Consider the following 17,075-nt stretch of genomic DNA (forward strand, 5'->3'; position numbering starts at 1 on the left):
CTGCATACAGAAACATACCTCAGTGACAAAGGCAGACACTACCTAAGAATAAAAGGTTGGGAAAAATATTTCAAAAATAATGGTCCCAAGAAACAAGCTGGAGTAACCATTGTAATATCAAAGAAAATTGACTTTCAACCAAATGTTATCAAAAAATAATGGACACTTATAAATCATCAAAGGAAAAAATCTACCAGGATGAACTTTCTAATTCTGAACATCTATTTTCCAAATATTTACCTTCATAAAAACATATTAAAGCTCAAAGCATACATTTATAACACCCAATAATAGTGGGATGTTCCTTTTTACCACTCTCATCATGGAAACATAAACAGAGACAAATAAAACTAACAGAAATTATAGACAAATGGATTTAACAGACATCTATACTAAAACAAAAAGAATACACCTTCTTCTCACATGACCTTCTCAAAAACGACCATATAATTGGTCACAAAAGGAAAATATACAAGAAGATGAAATAATCTTTACAAGATCTTTAAGACTTTAACAAAAACATGAAAATTAAGCTGAACAATGCTCACAACAAGGAAAAAATAGAAATTTAAAGACTTTTAAAGACTTTCAAAAATAAGGCACAACATATCCAACTAATGGGATACAATGAAGCAGTACTAAGAAACCTCCTTGCAATGAAATTGCCTCCAAAAAAGAAAATGGAAGAACATGCACTAACAGCTTGAGAGCACACCTGAATGCCTAGATCAAAAAACAAAATTCTTAAAGGGGAGATAGCAGGAATGAAAAAAACTCAGGGCTGAAATCCAACCAAGTAGAAACAAAAAAATTTGAAAGAATCCAGCAAAACCAGGAGCTGGTTCTTTAAGGAATTCAACAAGATAGATAACCTTAGCCAGACCTAACCAGAGGGCATAAGGGTGTATCCAAATTAATAAAATCAGAAATGAAATGGAGAACGAACAAGTCGGAGGAAATTCAGAAAATCCCCAGATCCTACTACAAAGGCTATACTCAATAAAACTGGAAAATCTGGAGGAAAATGGACAATTTCTAGAAAAATACCAAACATCAAAGTTAATCAGGATCAAATAAGCCATCTAAACAACCCTCCCTAAAAGAAATAGATGCAGTCATTAAAAGTCTCCCAACAAAAAGCCCAGGACCATAAGGCTTACTGCGGAATTCTATCAGACCTTCAAAAAAACCTAATGCACCAATGAGCTCCTCAAATTATTCTCCAAAATAAAACAAAAAGAAACACTACTCAATACTTTCTTTGAAACCAGTTATACTAAAAACACAAAGACCCAACAAAGAAAGAGAACAGACCATTTGATGCAAAAAATCTCAATAAAATTCTCTGAAACTACATTTCAAAGAACACATGAAACAATCATTCTCCATGATCAAGTAGGCTTTGTCCCAGTGTTGCAAGGGATGGTTTAAAAATACAGAAATCCATCAATGTAATCCACTATATAAACAAACTCAATGAAAAATCCATGATTATTTACCATTTAGATGCTTAGGAAACATTTGACAAAATTCTTTTACTTCATGATAAAAGTCCTGGAAAGAACAGGAATTCAAGGACCATACCCTAACATATTAAGCAATATACAGCAAACCAGTAGTCAACATCAAACTAAATGGAAGAAACTTGGAAGCATAACACTAAATTCACTTGGACTACTAGGCATTTTACTCTCTCCTACATATTTAATATAGTGGTTGAAGTCCCTAGCTTGAAACAATTAGACAACAAAAAAGACATTAAAGGGTACGAATAAGAAAGGAAGAAGTCAAAAATATCACTATTTGCAGATGATGAGGTATATGTAATTACCCCAAAAATTCACTAGAAAATTCCCATAGCTGTTAAACAACGTCAGCAAAGTGGCTGGATATAAAATTAACTAAAATACATCATTAGCCTTCCTCTACTCAAAATATATATACAGGCTAAAAAAAGTAGGAAATGACACCCCTTCACCAATAGCCAAAAAATAATATAAAATACCTTGGTGTGACTCTAACAAACAAGTGAGAGAGATCTGTGCCCAACCAAAGAACTTCAAGTATCTGAAGAACCAAAAAAATCCAAGGAAGTTCTCAAAAAATAGAAAAGACCTCCCATGCTCATGGATTGGCGGGATTAATGTAATAAAAATAGCCATCTGGCCAAAAGTAATCTACAGCTTCAAGTACTCCCCATCAAGATTCCAACTCAATTCTTCATATAATTGGGAAGAACAATTTGCAGATTCATTTGGAAAAGCAAAAAACCCAGGATAGCAAAAAAAAAGTCTGGGGGAATCACCATCTCTGACCTCAAGCTGTATTACAGAAGCAATAGTGATTAAAATTGGTATAGTAAAGAGACAAGCAAGATAGATCAATGGAATAGAATTGGGGACCCAGAAATGAACCCCATATAATACTTAGTCACTTGTCCTTTGACAAAGGTGCTAAAACCATCCAATGGATAAAAAGATGGCATTTTCAACAAATGGTGCTGGTTCACCTGGAGGACAGCATGTAGAAGAATGCAGATCAACCCATTCTTCTCATCTGTACACAAAACTCAAAATCAAAATTGGATCGAGACCTCTTCATAAAAAACCAGATGCACTCAACTAGTAGAAGAAAAAGTAGGAAAGAGCCTCAAACACATGAGCACTGGGGGAAATTCCTGGACACATCAAAACAATAAAGTTTATGCTCTAAGAAAAAAGTGACAAAATGGGACCTCACAAAAATTCCAAAGCTTCACCAAAAGCAGACATTTTCATTAGGAAAAAGCAACCAACAGACTTTGAAAGATCTTTACCAATCCTACATCTGATGGAGGCTAATATCAATATATACAAAGAACTCAAAAGATTTATACTCCAGAGTTAAATGAAAACCCTATTAAAACGTGGGACACAAGTTAAACAAAGAATTCTCAAGTGAGGAATATCAAACAGTTGAGAAGTACCTAAAGAAATGTTCAACATCCTTAGTCATCAGAGAAATGCAAATTAAATGTAAACCTGAGATACCACCTTATACAGTCAAAATGGCTTGCAATCAAAACTTAGGTAACAGTAGATACTGGGGAGGACATGGGAAATAGGAGCGTTCCTCCATTGTTGGAGGATTACAGCTAGTTCCTTCACTCTGGAAATCAGTCTGGAGGTTCTTGAAAATTGGTATATTATTACCCTGAGGACAACTACACCACTCCTGAGCATATACCAAATGATGCTCCAACATATAACAAGAAACATGCTCTACTACTTCATAGCAGCCTTATTTACAATAGCCAGAAGCTGGAAAACCCTGATGTGTCTTTAAAGAAGAATACAAACAGAAAATGTGGTCCCATCTACACAATAATTACTCAACTATTAAACAATGACCACATGGAATTCTTAGAGCAAATGTAGACAGAATATATTATGGGTGAGATAACCTAGTCACAAAAAGACCACAAATGGTATGCCCTCACTTATAATTGGATATGAGCCCCAATACTTGGAATACCTAAGAAAAAAATTACAGATCATATAGAAGTCCAAAGAATAAAGGAGGCCCAAAATGTGAATGTTTCATTCATCTTAGAAGGAGGAACAAAATCCTCATGGGAGGATATACAGGGAGAAAAGTGGAGCCAGTGACTGAAAAGTTCATCCAAGACTGCCTGGGGATCTATCCCATATGCAGCAACCAAACCAGTCCCTATTACTGACACCAAGAAATTGCTTGCTGACAGGAGCCTGATATGGCTGTCTCTGAGAGGCTCTGGCAGAGCCTTACTGATACAAATGAGGATGTTTGCAGCTACCAATTGGACTAAACAAGGGGATCTGAGTGGAGGGTTAGAGAAAAGACTGGAAATAGAGAAGGGGTTTGCAGCCCCATGGGAAGAACAACAATATTAACTTCAATAGACCCCAATCCCAGGGACTAAACCACCAACAAATGAATACTGTGGATGGACCTATGGCTCAGCCATATATTTGCAAAAATAGCTTATATCATCCTGGAATGAAAACCCTTGATATGAATGCTTGTTTCCCCCAATGTAATTAATGCCAGGCAGGCATTAAAAAAGATTAGTGTGGATGGATGGGGAATGGAAGCATCCTCATGAAGCAGGGGAGAAGGCTAAATATGTGAGAGGAAGGACAGGATAACATTTGAAATGTAAATACATAAAATATCCAAGAAAAATAAAATTATTAAAAAATTAAATACTACTTCATTCATTTTTAATACCTACAAAATTTTTTTTTAATTTTTTTTTCTGATGGGCAACACTTTTCAGATATATGGGATGGAGCAGAATCAAGGACCAAGGCAATTTCTAAAAAAACATTAGAGTCTCTAGCCTCAATTTCCTCAAAACTTGTTAGACTAGGTTTGTGAAAGATAATTTTATACATTAGCCCTTTCATAAGCATTATAATCTCATTCATCTGGAAATAGAAATTCATTTCTAAAATCAATGAGATATGTGGGTTATGTCTATGTTACTGAAGGTTTCAATCATAAGAGGAGATATTCAGTACTATAAGCACATTCATTTCAAGCCGTCTAACATGTTCACTAATTGCTCATATCTCATCATCTGACATTATACAAATTTCTGAAAACTATATGAAAGAATAAAAATCTACATAATCTAATAATGACCCAATGGTAATCTCTACTTTTTACTGGAGACATTAAAACTATCAAAGTTTTAGCAAAGGAATGACATTAGAAATATTTCAAAAGTAATAATGCTTTGTCTACTATATTTCCATTTTCTTCGTTGTTTCCAATTTAACAATGCAAAATAAAATTCAAGTGAACATTTTTGAACTCAAAGACTATATAAAACTAGACTTGGGTTATGCTTTCCTATATAGATTATGATTTTGAATTTTTATTTGATGTTTATGTCTAACAATAATTTTATTTAAAACTTATTTTGATATAAATAGATTGAATATATTAAAATTATATTCAGATACTAAATACTTTTATTATTTCAGTATCAAAGTTTGTCATGGAGTCAGTTTATCTCATTCTTTTAAAACTTCCCAATGTTAGACATATCAACATCTCTACTCTTCACTTAGCACCCAATTTCAAAGTTCTTATATGCAAATCTTTTTGTATAAAATACAAAAAAAATACTCCTGATTTTATATGTGAGTAATTGTTTGCACATACTTTTAACCTTTTAGTATTCTTATATTTAATTAATCCATATTGTATTATTTTTGTCATTTTTAAAATTGAAAATCATTCTACTACATGCAAATTATAATTTTCATTCAGTGCTTTGTTTTTGAGACATCTCAAAAGCTTTGCTTCTTTTTTAACATATCTAGATACATTCAACCGCTTCAGAGTCTGTATTTGTGTAATCCCATCTAAAAAGTAGTATATTTATTGAATGCAATATCCTTTTAATTATTTTGGGTCTTATTTTACATCAGAAAATACAAAGTATACAAATTATACCTAAATTCCCAACAATTTGAAAATTGGCACCTGCTATAATTCCAACATGGAGACTATGACATAAGGGATAGTAGGACGTTCAAACATCCTTGGAATCTTAGCACATTTTAAGCAAGCTTGGACTCAAAGGAAAAAGACCTTGTAAATAAACAACCAATAAACCAAACCTCTCTCTTGCTCCAAATAAAACAAACTGGCCTACTCAAAATCACATCATATCATATTCAGATAAAAAACATTTTGTTTATTACTGGGTATAAACCTTGAATGTATTATGAGTTATGTATATGACTTTATCTTTATAAAAAATCATAAATTATTACAAACTTGCTTTCACTAGTACAATTATAGAACCCCTTTTTTTCAATGTACTCCAATCCAGTGATGTTTTGAGGAATATTTTATGAATCACAACATGTGCATTAACATATTGTGTCAACCACGTTGTCAGATGAGTCTGGCTTTTTCTAGACATATGTTCTACCATTTTCTTCTTCTGGCTGTGATAATTCTTAGAACCCTTCAATCATACAGTTGTTTTTGTTTTTTTTTTTTGTTGTTGTTGTTTTATTTATTTATTTATTTTATTTTTATTAACTTGAATTTTTCTTATATACATTTGGGGTGTTATTCCCCTTTCCGGTTTTCAAGACAAACATCCCCTCCCCCCTCCCTTCCTTGTCGTTGTTCCCCTCCGACCCTCCCCCATTGCCCTCTCCTAACAAGTCCCTACAGTTCACTGGGGTTCAATCAGGATCAGGGCTTCCCTTCCACTGGTGCTCTTACTAGGATATTCATTGCCCACTATGAGGTCAGAGTCCAGGGTCCAGAAATAATAGTGTCCCCTTGCTTTTCTTCTTAATTTCCTCTATATACAAACCTGCCACATCACCAACATGCTGTATATATTTTTATTCTATTGAAATGACTGAAAAGGAGAAAAAATAATTTGTCATCTCTTACCTGTGCTAGTTAGCTACTATTATAGAGATTTCTTGAGAGTTTTAACAGTTTATTATAATTACTTTCAAGAACACTAACAAAATAATAGGTTGGTGGAAAATGGGATAGAAAAATGATGAAATCATTCTTCAGTTATAAACTAACTGATCTCTCATGCTTATTGTTTCCTTTAACTAATTATGACCTCCTTGTGGCCAGATATTTATAAACCTCTAAAAAGTTTTACAAATCTAGTTCTACTCCTCAGATTTTTTATTTCTCATTAAAATCATCTGGTATACCCATTTTTGAAATTCTAAATATTTTTTTCAGCATTTGATACATTCTCCTCATTCTAAGTATTATATATGTATATGTGATGTTTGCTTTTCTTAATACAAGATTCTTATTTTCTTTTAGTATTTATTTTAATTTTTACATTGTATATAGTTGTGAAGTGTAATATGATGTGCTCTTCCTTTTTGTTAAATATGTTATTGTAGCCATTTCAGTATTCATTCAATTCTTGAAATTCTAAAAAGTTCTGCCAAGATTTCAGTATTTAACAATTACTCTTAATGACATTTAATGGATTCTTAAGAAAGTTTTATTTTTTCCACTCTCTTAATATTAATATAGCATACCATGATAATGATCCCAGGAAGATTCCCATTGGAATACTTAAAGGTTGTGAATACATTGATTTTATGATCAAAAAGCTTTACAGATTTGATTGATGGTAGAAATAAGGATTGCATTAAGGATACTTTTAAAATCCATGGAAACCTACTATATAAAATTTAATTAAATTTACCTACATAGAAGATGATGTTCTTCACACAAACTTATATGATTTAAATATACAAAGTATCAAAGGGACTTCTAAATCTATATCTTTATGTTCTTAGGTTAGTACATCTATCATTCTTATCAGAGACATTTCTTTATGTAGTGGATGAGTTAACACAGAGAAATTAAAAATGCTCAAAGTACAGAAATTTGTGTCTGTGAAATAATTAACCATTTATGTCACTGATTACTGCGGCTCAAACCATTACAGGAGATAAAATGCTCAAATTATCCAAGATACACAGAACACATGAAACTCAAGAGGATGACCAAAATCACGGGATGTTTCACTCCTGCTTTAAAGGGAACAAATACCTTGGGAGGGGGTATAGGGCATTTAGAACAGGACTGAGGAGCGACCATTTCAGAGCCTGCCCACATGCTTGGCCTATACATACAGCCACCAAACTAGAATAAGATGGATGAAGCAAAAGAAGTGCAGCAGGCTGACAGGGACAGATGTAGATCTCTCTGAGAGACACAGCCCAGAATACATAAATACATGGTGAACAACAATAAATCACTGAACTGAGGGCAGAACCCCCATTGAAGGAATCAGAGAAAGGACTGAAGAAAGAGCAGAAGGGCTCAAGACCCCATGAACAACAATGCCAACCAACCCAGAGCTTCCAGGGACTAGCCACTACCTAAGACTATACATGGACTGACCAAGGGTCCAACCTCATAGGTAGCAATGAATAGCCTAGTAAGCGCGCTTCCAGTGGAAGGGAAGCCCTTGGTCCTGCAAGACTGAACCCCCAGTGAACAGGATTGTTGGGGAGGGCGGTAATGGGGGAGGTGGGGGAACACCCTTATAGAAGGGAAGGGGAAGGGTTAGGGATGTTGGCCTGAAACCCCGGAAAAGTGAATAACAATTGAATTATAAATAAAAATACCCAAGTTAATAAAAGATGAAAAAAAGAGTACAGAAGACCAAAAAAGCAAGCTTTTTATAAAGCCCAACATAGGAGAAGACTAGAACCACAATAACTTCTTGACTTGACAGTACTGCTATATCATAAACTCCATTTTGTAGTTGTCCTGCACTTGACCTACAGGATGAAGAAAATAATCATTCCAACATTGAGGAATTCAGGGATTCTGATGCCCAGCTCACTGAGGGAGTTGGTGACAGTTCAAGGTTTCTAAGGGACAGTCACTTGTCTTATATTGTGGCCTCTGTTGGGACTATGCTTAAGTATATTGTCCCATATCCGTGAAACACATGTAACACAAAATTGGATTCTAGTGTTAGTAACAAAAGGAGTAAATCTGGCAAAAGGTTACTTAGTGGATAAAAGCACTGGCTGCTTTTCTCAGACATCAGTTTGATTCTTCAAAACACATATGGTAGCTTACAAATTGTTAGTAACTTCACAATTCTAGGAAATTAGATGCCATCGTCTGGACTCTTGGGCACTATATTCACATTACTTTGCCAGAAATACATGTAAGCAAAATATTCATCTACAAAATGTTTACATTAAATTAATTATTTTAAATCAAGAAGGAAGACACAAATTGGGAGAAGCAATGAATACTATGGTGTGGAGGTAGAAGTAGGAATGAATGAAAATTAAAATACATTGCTATATGATAGAATCTATAATAATTAAGATCATTAGATGAAATACAGAAAAAAGGATTAACCTGGATGATTTTTATTAGCTAGATATATGGCGTTGTTAATTTTGGAAAGTGAAGAATGGACCATGAGCTAGAAAAATATAGCCTCTGTGAAAATATGAATGAAAAAATTAAGTTCTACCCTAGAGACTTTCAGAAGGAATGGAAATTCTACACTGACTTTAAGTTAAGCACAGACTGTCAGGGTGGCTATGCAAGTGTTCTAGAAAGGCTCTTATGTAGAGGTTTATTTCCTCAATGCAGAATTCAAGAGTAAAATTTGCGAGAAGTTACTGGAACATTAGAACTCGAATCTGTATGGATTCAATAAGTGATTGGTTGATGCAGTAGGCGTGTGTTTTCAGTTTTAAACAGCTTAGGTTGGTATATAACTCAATGTTCAATAAGCTTAATCAGGCCTAAAAAAGTCACTTTGCAATTTCTCCTCCACCTCCCCAATCCTGGTATTAGATGAGCCACTGTGCCCAGCTATATATGTTTAAAGTATAATTTTCCCTCCTTGTTCCTGCCTCAGTTCTGACAATAAATAAGTAGAGCAATTTTTTCCATTTCTGCTTTCTCATATTCCCCTCATCTGTACCCCCCCAAAATGGCAATAGACACTAAAATCTTTATAGTCATGGAGGCAAAAATACATATTTTCTTCTTTTTGTTACTAAGTCATTTTTTTGCACTTTAAAAGCTACCTAACACATTTCTTTCAGATCTGTGTTTGATTTCTGGTCTAAAATCTAGTTTTCTTTACTGTAAACTTACCAAATCTATTATATCATCAATAATAACAGCAATAGAAAACTCATTCTATTAGTGTATATCCCAATTTCTTCTCTATTATTTTGTTATTTTTTTTTACCTGAAGGACTAAAGCCATAAACACATAAGCCGTAAAACTATATTATGTCACTATAGATATCCTGGGAAAACAAAATCAAGATTAGGAATATATAATTTACATAACCATGAGGGTAAGAGTCACCATACAATCCTGTTCGTGTATGTTGTTATGCTTTTCTTTCTAGTACCCAATGAGGAAAGGACATCTCTTGCTTATACAACACATCCTATTATTACATTCAATGTCTCACAATATCTTTCTCAGAAGAAATTAAATTTGCTTGGGAGATACCACTTGAGAATATCTCATAGAAAGGTTTCAATACTTATTATGGAATGATAACATCAACAAAAAAGTCAAGCTTACACTAATTATTATTTGTGCTATATTTCAATGGATGTAGCTTTGTACCTTTTCTAATCAATATAACTGTGACCTAAGTTATAGACATTAGAAGTATTCTTGAACCATAGAAACCCACCAGATCTTGTTTAGCGTATTTCAGCTGACAATGTTTACTGTGGAAGGAAGTTGGTTATTTTAGTGGGTTACGCGATCTTCCTGTTATTTGGATTCTCTAGTCTTCAAATATAAAATTCTTTCTCCTAGGTACTGTGGTAGAAATTTTTGTATTATTCATGAAAGATTCTGAGTTGGGAAAATACAAGTGAGATTATAGCTACAAGTGTCTGTTTACCATATACTGAGAAAGAACTGTTTGTACATCAGAGAATCATTATTCTTAGTCAGGTACAGAACTCATCTAAACTCTTCTGTTAAATGTAGGTGACAAAATATTGGCCAAATGGAATTCAGAAGAGATCTTTGATTCTATCTCAGACTCATATCTCTTCTTGCCTTACAAATTACTTACAAAGCCCTACAATGTTAACACCTTGAGTACAACTGAAGTAATTTAAATGTTTTCTTTCATTCCATATTACTGAATGCCATTCCTTGACCTTATATGCACTATTTGATGGAGGAAAATGCATCTTCATAGAATACTTCAAATTATAATTATTGCATTGTCCGTTTCATTCTGTAAACAGTTGAGATATCTAAATGCTGGAAATTGATAAATCAAAGTTAAATAAGTTCTTATCTTTAAGAATATGAAGCTCAATATTTATATTTAGAACACTCTTTTCTAACTAAAACAACATTCTGTTATTTGTGCTTTCTGGATGAAATAAAACATCAGCCATGCAGAGAAAATCACTTAACTATAATAAGTTTTAAAGAAAAATCAGTTACCAAAGCTAATGGATGAAATTACAGAAGGACAAAACATGCCCCACTGTGCTTGACGAGACTGCTCAAACAAAGCTGAACAACGATTACTCCTTTAAATATTTTTGAAAACATTTATATTAATAGACTCTGACATGTTTTAGATGTATATCCCTTCAACATCCAAGCACGGATTAAATCATATCTAATAGTAAGATATCGTAAAGTTGGCCTGATTGCTACAAGGTAGAAATAAATCCATAGACAAAAAGGACAGATTGAAAAGGATCCATTATAGTGGTAGAGTGCCTTGCTTCCAAGGCAAATTTAGGTTCGTTCTAAACTCTGGAAAAAAAAGATCCATTAATAGTGACATTTCAGGAAAACAAAAGAAAACGTGAAAGGGGGGTACATAAGAAAGAGATACTGAAAATCTGAATTTTTATTTTCAAAACATGTACTCACAAATTGGAAAATGCAAAATGAAGTGGACAATTTATTTGATAGATACTACTTAAAAAAGCTAAATCATGTTCAGGCAAACAAACTAGTAGACCTGTAATCCTAAGAAACTAGAGGCAATCATTAAAATTGTCCCAACCAAATATACCAAGGTGAGATGGTTTAGAGGGAATTCTACTAAATCGCAAAGAAAAGCTGGCCAATACTCTCGTCAATTCACAAAATTGAAACAGAATGAACACTGCTAAATTCATTTTGAGGTCATGGTGCCCTGATACCTAAAAACCACACAAAGATTCAACCAAAAAAGAAAATTTCAAACCAATATCCCTTATGAACCTTTATGCATACTACTGAATACACTATTTGCCACCAAGTCTAAAATTCTCTAGGTGTAACCTAGGCCAATGGAGACCCCCAGGAATCTACAAAGGTTACCAGTGCTAAGACTCCTACCAATGAGGGACATGGAGCCTCAACCAGCCACCTCCTATAACCAGTAAGACTTCCAATGAAGGGATTGGGACCCAAAACCACAAAATTTAGACCCACATTTGTCTTCCCTATAAGATGTACATGAATAAAAGATGGAGCAGAAATGGGAAAGGAATAACCAAGGACCCAGCCTGAATCAATGCTATGTGAGAAAGGCACTCCTGGACACTTACTGATATCATCCTGCATACTAACAAACTGAGATCCCTTATCCAGGGCCCTGAAGGAAACAGGTGTTTGAGACCCACAGCCAAATGTTAAGTGGAGCTTGGGGAATCCTGTGGGAGGGAAAAGGGAAGAAGGATGAAAGAGACAGAGGAGTAACGGATACGTGAAGAATACCAACAGAATCAACTATCTGGGCCTAAAGTTGAGCTCACAGAGAGCTGAACCTGCTGAACAGCCCCTGCACACATATAGCATAGGGCCTTCATGTAGGACTCCTGGGGCTGAAGCAGGAGCTGTCTCTGGCTACATTTCCTGCCTTTGGATACCTTTTCCCTAACGGGGATGCCTTGCCTAGAAGGAGATGTGCCTAGTTTTACTGCAAATTGACATGCCAAGCCTGGTTGGTAAACTCATGGGGCTCTCCTTATCTGAGGAGAAAGGGAGGAGAGATGGATAGGGGGAAGAGGTGAAAGGGGGGACTGGGAGCAGAGGAAGTTGCAATCATGCTATAAAGTAAATGAATAACTTAATCAATTAAATAAATAAAATCTCCCATACTAATAAAAATATCCACTTACTACCACATGACATTAAACTATTATTAGATAGCTTTTATTAATTCAAAGAAGCCTTTGAGTCCTTTCATAGTTTGTCACAGTTCCAATGGAATGTTTTACAATAAATACAGTGTAAAACACAAAGCAAAAAAACCAAAACAAACAAACAAAAGCTTTACCCAGGATATCCATCAAACATCTCATCTCTATCCAAACTTCATGCACCTTTCCTTCCTTCTTCCTTCCTTCCTTCCTTCTTCCTTCCTTCCTTCCTTCCCTTTTCCTTCTTTCACCCTGATGGTTCAAATCAATCCTACCTTATTGGCAAGGTGTGTGGCGTCCATTCACTGAGAACAGTGTCCTACCAGTTGACATCTATCCAAAGAAAATGACTTCTTTCTCCTTCAGGCCCTTCCCACATCTCTACTCAAATTTTAATTTGGTTGGTACATATGCAGGTCTTGATCCAATAGCCATAGTGATAGTGTGAGTTCCCATGTACATGCAATGTCGCACCCTGGGTACAGTGCATTTCATTTTGCATTCCTCCCCATTCTCTGGTTTCATTTTCTCAACACCTTCCCAGTGTTCCCTGACCCTTAGATAGGAGATGCTGCACAGGTTGATAGAGATTTTACTTATAATGCTAGTACTCAGACTCAATCGCTCTCATTATTTTTGAAGGTTAAAAGTTTCTATTTAACCACTACCAGGTGCCAACAGTTTCTCTAATCGAGGTTGAGATGCACAACATACAGATATAAACATAAATCTATTACAAGGCAGTTTGACAATATGGTCATTTAAAAGAGCAACATCATAGGCCCTTCCCTAGGGCCTCTTTTGCTATAGGTTTTAAGCAAGCTCATATAAGTATGCATCAATTCCTTCCTGCAGAACAGGCTCAAATCTAATCAAATCAAATTGAGGTGAGATTATTTTCCTCCCAAAAACTGAAGTGCCCATACTGCCCCAGTGGTCACATCCTGCCTAGCAATTCTATACTGTAGCTTGCAGTTCCAGTGCTAAGTCTGACCATTGTTTCTTGGTTTTTGGTTTTTGGGTTTTTTTGTTGTTGTTGTTGTTGTTGTTGCTGTTGTTGTTGTTGTTGCTGTTGTTGTTGTTGTTATTGTTTTGTTCTATGTTTTGTACCATAGCATCCACCTAGCACCTTCTAACACTATAAAGCTAGCCAACAGAAAATTTCTGTAAGTTCAAGATGATTTCCATGTTCTGAAAACCAAAGTGTGGTGTATGAAGAACAGTCTTACCATCTAGCTATATTAGCAACTGAAAAAATTTTCCAATGTCAGTGTCAATGGTTTGTTGCAGGTCCTCAAATGCTCCCTGACCAATAATAAGAAAGCAGGTTAAATCATTTCCAGCACTGAGCATTTTAATTTAATATCCTGTTTTCTGAGAGCACTTCATTTGGTCATGTGGAGGTATCTTTTTTCAAATGGCCTTTTCTTAATTTGTATTTTAATTACCATATATTAGGGTGTGTTCTCATAAGGTCTCTTATATATCCTAGTCTTGATGAGATATTTTCCCTCCCCTCTTCTTCTTTTTAAGCATCTCTCTGTTCTCCTAAACCTTTAGGGCTCAATATTCTTCCTATTCATTGTCATCACAAGAGTCCACTAGGCCTATTATTATGACCTGAGTAGACAAAGATTTTCTAGCTTTCATTTCCCTTCAGTTTTCTGTGCTCTCACTTTCAGTTCTCCCATGCCTTTCAAAAATAAAGTTGACTAGACTAGAAAGAAAGAGGCTTTATTTTTGTCTTAAAAACAAACAAAAATCCCTATAAACCAAAAGCAATGGAAAAAACCATCAGGACTGAATATGAGTAATAAATGCTGTGCATCCATCTAACCTGCAAAATATTCTCTGCTTTAAAACTCCGCTTGACTAAGAATCAGAGGAGTACATCAGAAACTAAAGAATAGAACGTTCCCATCAACAAACAAAAAATATTCTCTGATAAAAATCAAATTTAAGTAATTTCTGTCTACCAATCCAAGCTTAAAGAGCACTAGAAGGAAACTTCAGTCTGAAGAAAACACACTATGAATAATTAGCATGACTTTTCACAATAAAAGGCAGTACAATATTGTCTTTGAATTATACTCATGACTTTGAGATTGGTGAACCTTTCCAATTTTATTCTTCCTGACAACCTTCTTTTACATTGAAAATGTATTAATACATAATTAGAGTTAGCTATTATTATAAATTTTAATATATTGGCTCTCTTTCTATAATCCCAGAAGAACAAATCAAAGGGAAGGAAAATGCATCGTTTCCAACAGTAACGCTGATCAGCAGTTCTGCCGGGCAGTCGAAGAGGTTGACAAAGAGTGATGAGACTCCCAGCAATGCTGAGCAGGTTTCAAAACTCAAACCTACGGAACTGGCCCATGAACTTCATCCCCAAGGTCAGCATCTGGGGCTCTTAGAATCCCTGGGGCTGTTTGTGAGCTATGGACTAGTTAACGCTTGATCGTGGTCTTACATCAGAGTCAGGATTTAGAAGAATAAGTAGTGGTGTTAGGAATGGAACAGGTCCTCTGGAAGAGCAGACTGTGCTATTGTCACTGAACTCTCTCTCCAGACATGATAGTTTTATTTTAATTAACAAACATGGTTATTTTTTGTAGAAGCACTTGCTATATTTCCACAAAAAACCCAGAGGTGAAATTGGCTGTTGATTTTTCTTATTCTTCTTTTAAAATAGTAGTTGTAAAAAACATAGCACATGTGATACCTACCCTTTCTTTAGTTTTATGTTTACTGACAGTGATTAGTTTAAGCTGGAAACAATAATATATATTTTACTTTCAAATTAATAATAATAACAGCAATAATAACCTATTTTCAATTAAAAGCAGCAAAATAAAAATTAGATAGCAATTTATATCTAGGATCCTAAAATATATAAACACATTTATTTGACTTGTCAATAATGCCAAAAATAATATTAAAACCTAAGAAATTTGGATCATGATGCATAGTAAAAAGTATATGATAGAAATTTTAGTCAAACATAGTAAGTAAATATTCAGTTTTTTAAAAAATTATACTAGAAAGGGAAAAGTTGATATATTAAAATTTATAATAATTTAATTATGTTAATATATATTATGATAGATGCTTTATTATTCAATCTGGATTTATTTAAAAGTAACTTTTGTGTTCAAAACAAACTAGAAATTTTTTCCTTTAACAATCCATTGATAATCATAAAGTTCTCCTTTCCCTTCCCTCAAACAATACCTCTTTACCAGTGTACATAGGTACTACCAGAATGTGTTGATGTCAGAGCAAGTATCCTCTGTTTAAGAAATAACAACAGTATGAATAATTAGCATGAATGATATTTTTCAAAACAAAAAGACAGTACAGTATTGTCTTGAATTGTACTCATGACTTTGAGATTACCAGAAGCTTTCCAATTATTCTTCCTTACCACCCTTCTTGTACATGGAATATGTAACCATTTATCTCTTTGTTCATAATTCTGATATTACATAAGGTGTTAATCTTTTCCAAAAGGTCAGAATAGTTTCTGGTAAATCCAAAAACTGATGTTCTGGGAAGAGTTGCTGTAATTGCTGTTCTAACAGAGTTCTTGTGCCTTTGTGTTCACTGTAAAGAAAAAAATTTCCTTTACTTAATTGTCTTTCCTTTTCCTTTGAGTGCCAATTTCATTTTTGTGGAACTACAAAACTATTCTTTAGAAAAATGATTTCTGTCATTCTTTAATATCTAATTCTCATTAGGACTCCTCCTTACAGGATTTCTACATGCCTATTTTATGACACATGCATGTTTTTCTTTTCATTTTCATACATTTGCAACATTTATATTTTGGACTATAGAATACATGGATCTTTAGTCATTAGATATCTCATAAACTCAGTGTAATTCTGAAAAATAAAGACTTCAAACCTGTTCCATACTCAGAGAAATGCTATTACTGAAGAAGTAGCTTTTAGAACCCACCTAACATGACCTTGATGTACCTCAGCCATTCTAAACTAGAAGAGCAAGAGGTAAAAGCCCCCCAACTCATCAATCGAGATGAGATCACCATCTTAATCAATTATGTCTTTGGCTCCTCTCCAACTGCTCAGATTCATGGATTGCATGCTTATAGTTGTCTCCTCTCCTGCCTTAACAATATACCACAGACTAGATGGCTTCAGCTGCCTAAATGTTTTTTTTAACACTTCCAGAGACTAGAAGTCTAAGGTGAAGGTGCAAATTCTGCTTTGTGATAACAGCTGTCAGACACATAAATGACTTTTCTTATATAATATCTTTATCCTTATTCCTTTGTGTATGTGTGCATGCCCACACACACACACACACACACACACACACACACACAGAGAGAG

Source organism: Rattus rattus, chromosome X (genome assembly GCF_011064425.1).
Source record: "Rattus rattus isolate New Zealand chromosome X, Rrattus_CSIRO_v1, whole genome shotgun sequence".
NCBI classification, from domain to species: domain Eukaryota; kingdom Metazoa; phylum Chordata; class Mammalia; order Rodentia; family Muridae; genus Rattus; species Rattus rattus.